Source organism: Monodon monoceros, unplaced genomic scaffold (assembly GCF_005190385.1).
Source record: "Monodon monoceros isolate NGI ecotype Baffin Bay Population unplaced genomic scaffold, NGI_Narwhal_1 Super_Scaffold_4, whole genome shotgun sequence".
Lineage (NCBI taxonomy): Eukaryota > Metazoa > Chordata > Mammalia > Artiodactyla > Monodontidae > Monodon > Monodon monoceros.
Genome location: NW_021703781.1, coordinates 45,627,773 through 45,632,175, shown reverse-complemented (window position 1 = coordinate 45,632,175; position 4,403 = coordinate 45,627,773). Strand labels below are relative to the sequence as shown.

Here is a 4,403-nt window from a genome sequence, read left to right as displayed (position 1 = left end):
TGTGGAGCCTCGGATCATGTGGGATCATGTGGGGTCTTCCTGGACCAGGGCTCGAACCCATGTCTCCTGCATTGCCAGGCAGATTCTTAACCACTGTGCCACCTGGGAAGTCCTGGACTGTAAATTCTTTAACAAGAGCTTGGTGTTATGATTTTGGAGTCCCCGAGCTCAGTGACTTGAGAAGTTGTGCACCTTGTACATCTTCAACAAGCACATGCTGCTTGCTTGAGTGAACTGGTATTTTTAATGTGTATAATTAGTGGTTTGTTTGCATTTTTCAACTTCATTGAAAACCTCAATGAAGGTTGCATTGTATAACCTTAGCAAATGCCCTCTATTCCTGAGACAATCACTAAATCCTATTAACATTTTTTTTTTTTTTTTTTTTGCGATACGCGGGCCTCTCACTGTTGTGGCCTCTCCCGCTGTGGAGCACAGGCTCCGGACGCGCAGGCTCAGCGGCCATGGCTCACGGGCCCAACCGCTCCGCGGCATGCAGGATCTTCCCGGACCGGGGCACGAACCGGTGTCCCCTACATCGGCAGGCGGACTCTCAACCACTGCGCCACCAGGGAAGCCCCATATCCTACTCTTTGGAAGGAAGTCACCCTAAACAGCTCACACGTAGAGATTAGGGAGTATCTGCATCAATTATTTGGAAGTTTTCTGCATGGGAGACTTGTCTCTTCTCCCTTCTTTGTTAATTTAATCAATCGTTTGTTTATATCAGTATGGACTTGTGGATATTTCTTTTATACTTTGGGTTGTAATCCAAAACTATGTTATTTTGTTGCTCAAATTGTTCCAGCTTCGGCCATTGAGAGCTCTTTCTGTTGGTTCCCTGTGGTCATATATTCTTATGTAAGTATGACTATCTTATTTGGTATTTAGAACATTGTATATGTCATTTAAATTTTAAAAAATTTGTTCTAATTAGATATATTTATAAGAGATAATTTTAACAACACAAAGTGCATAGCAAGCTAATCACACAGAATATAGTACTCAGAGTTAAAAGTTTTAGCATATAAATGTATATGTTTATATGAATATTTAGAGATCTTACTGATAACTTAAGCTTACTTAACACATTCTTTGGCCTTCAGAAGAATACAATATGGAAAACTTCTTGATGAAAGAGAATATTTGTCTCTGAATAGTTTACTAGTTTCTTCCCAATTAAAAAAGGAAATAGAATGATAAAGGACTCAAATCAATGTAACTTTTTTGTCATAAAAATAATTTTGCAAGTTCCTTGGCAATTAAAATTATGAGCTTCTTCTTTGTAATTCATACAGATCAGTACCTGAGGTTATATATAGAACTAAGCCATTGTTGGTATAGAGCTACTTAATAGACTATTACCACTAGGATTATTATGTTATACTCAAAAAATGGTGAGGGATTCAAACTAATTAATGGAATGAAGAATGTGGTGCCAGAAACACATTTTCAGTACTGAGAATAAAGTAGAAATAGAAAAGAAACTTTCAAACACTGCTAGTCCTACATTTCAGCTCTTTATCCACTAAATTTTTTTAATTTAGTCATGTGCGATATTACTTTGATTCCAATTATACTGGTTAACTTATTAAAGTAAAAATTTAGAAACCTAGTTTTCTTTAAGACTTTATACATCTTTTGTCAATCTTGTATATTTACTAATTGAGTACAGGTTTTGTAAAACAAGAGCTATTATTTCTGGGAGAGGTTTTGATTAACGTTCGATAACCTCATTTCAAACATATTAAATTATCTACAAACTTAGTAAATTAAATTATGTAACATTTTAAATGCATTTATAATTTTTATATTCAATTTTCTTGTTAAATACTTCAAAATTTGCAATAGGTTTTGGTTTCTGGATTGACAATTGATAACTTGAATACAATTATGTATCAGTCAAAAGCTTGGGACCAGTATGAAGAACTGGAGGCTACATAATTCTAAGATGAGTCTTCTTGAGCCACAGACAGAAACACTAACACCCTCCCACTCCACCTGCCTACACACACATTCTTTTTGAGTTTTTATGAAGGCAATGGGAGATTCCAAGTTAATACTCGTTTTATGAGATTAGTTTTAAAACCCTGACCTCTGGGTTCTTTCAAATTTGTCACATGATATGGTTAGATGATACTCTGTAAACCCTTCCTAGGTTGTTTTATTAATTAATTGGATGAAATAAATCCATAAATCTATTTAATGTTTGAGTATATTAACCACAACTCTAAAGTCATTTTAATGACAAATATTTGTCATTTTCTCCTTTTATTCACTCTTTCAAATCATTTTTTTTTCACCTCTACATTCAGAATTTTTCCTTTCCCATTAAATTGATTTGATTTTTTTTCATTGTAATTAGAGTATCTTAAATTGAATGTGCATTATTAACCTCCTCTGCCCTGTGAAATTTTTTGTAAAATAACTACTTTTCACTAGTGTCCATGAATATACGTTGTTGTCGTTGAATCACAAAAAGAACTGATAATCTCTCTCATGTGGTTAGAGCTGTGTTTCTCCTGGGGAATTTGTAACATCTGATTTAAATCTGACAGAATTCTGCCTCTAGACCACCTTCAGACTCAAAACTGTAATGTAGATTCCTGCCTACCTGCCCTGCAAATTGCAGGCATGTCAGCCCCATGATTGCATGAGCCAATCCCTTAAAACTCTCTCTCTTATTATATATATCTTGTTGGTTCTGTTTCTGTGGAGAACTATGTATGACAAATACAAATTTTTTGTTTTATTTTGTTTCTTGTTTTGTTTAGGATATGAGGTGCGATGTAGAAATGACTCTATATGATTGCTAAGGCTAGGTTATAAAGGCGATGGAACTTCTGCTTGCTTCTTTTGGAGTGCTTGCTGTTGAGAGCCAGTGACCATGCTGTGAGGAAGGTAAATCAAAAAGCCGCATGTTTGTGTTCTGACCAGAGTCCAGCTGAGATCCCAGGTGGTAGCCAACCTCAACCACCAGACACAGGAGGGAGAGAGGGAGGGAGCGAGTGAGCCATCTTGTGGTTCCAGCCCTCAGCCACTGAACTGCACTAGTTTATACTGCAGGGAACAGAAAGACACTACTCAACTCTCCCTAGCCCCAAGCTCCCCCTAAGTTGTAGATCTGTAAGCAAACAAAATGATTTTTGGCTGTTTTAAGCCATTAATTTTAGGGTGAATTGTAAACAACAATTGATAACTGAAACACCTTGTCTGTGAACATGTGGATCAGCTTAGAGTAGGTTTTACTACAGGAACAACTCCCCAAATCCCAGAGACTTAGTAACAGCAAAAGTTTACTTCTCACTCATTTCACTTGTCCATTGTGGGTCAGCTGCAGTTCTACTCCAAATAATCCTTGCTCTGGACCCAGATGAAAGAGCAACCTCAATTTGCAGCATAATGATGTCATAGTAAAGGGCAAAAAGGAAATGAAGGAACCACACTAGGGCTCTTAAAGCTGCTACTCAGAAGAGGCACACATTTCCACTCACACGTCATTGGGCAAAGAAATCAAGTGGCCCAGACTGACAACATTTCAAATGGGGCAGGAAAGGATGATCCTCCTGCAAGAAGGAGCAGAAGTTGTATGTCCAGCCACACTGGGGCCTGCATGCATCACCCTTTCACAGGGAGGAGTGGGGAACACTCTGGACAATGATGTGATCTGCCAGAGTGAAAATCCTTGTGTAGGAGAAAGAACAGTAAAGAGTCAATGGTTGGACACTTTTTAAATCTAGTTTCCAAAAAAACATTGCTCAAATATCAACACATTTCTTAAAACGTTGCCCACTATCCCAACCAGCGTGTAAGATTGTTTCCCTGTTCTCATAGCACTTAGTATTTCCCTCCTCAATGTTTATAATACTCTTGTAATTACTCCATACTGGTGGGCAGGTGGTCACACAATGAGTTTGACCTGAAGGCTTTTCTCTAAAAGACAGTGAGGAATTATTGAGGATTTGTGAGCAGAAGAGCAAAGCAATCTGCCTTATATTTTAGAAAGACTGATCTGGGGACTTCCTTGGTGGTCCAGTGGTAAAGAATCCGCCTTCCAGTGCAGGGGCATTGGGTTCGATCCCTGGATGGGAAACTAAGATCCCACATGCCGTGGGACAACTAAGTCTGCGTGCCACCACTGTTGAACTCGCGCACCTCAACGAGAGAGCCTGTGTGCTGCAAACTACAGAGCCCATGCACCCTGGAGCCCTCACACCACAACTAGAGAGAGAAAGCCTCACTCCACAACCAGAGAGAAGCCGGAGCACTGCAACGAAGAGACCACGCACCGTAACAGGAGATCCTGCATGCCTCAACGAAGATCCCGTGTGCCGCAACTAAGACTGGACTCAGCCAAAAAAAAAATAAGGAAAATTTTTAAATGAAATAAATAAATATTAAAA

The 4,403-nt window shown here is 38.7% G+C and overlaps 1 long non-coding RNA gene across 1 annotated transcript; it reads left to right on the top strand.

Annotated features, from left to right (window-relative positions):
• The first annotated feature begins 525 nt into the window (after nucleotides 1-525).
• LOC114908486 lies at nucleotides 526-4,350 on the top strand. The gene is made up of 3 exons (XR_003796960.1): nucleotides 526-861; nucleotides 2,775-2,901; nucleotides 4,003-4,350. It is a non-coding gene; the product is annotated as an uncharacterized LOC114908486 (long non-coding RNA).
• Nucleotides 4,351-4,403: the final 53 nt, after the last annotated feature.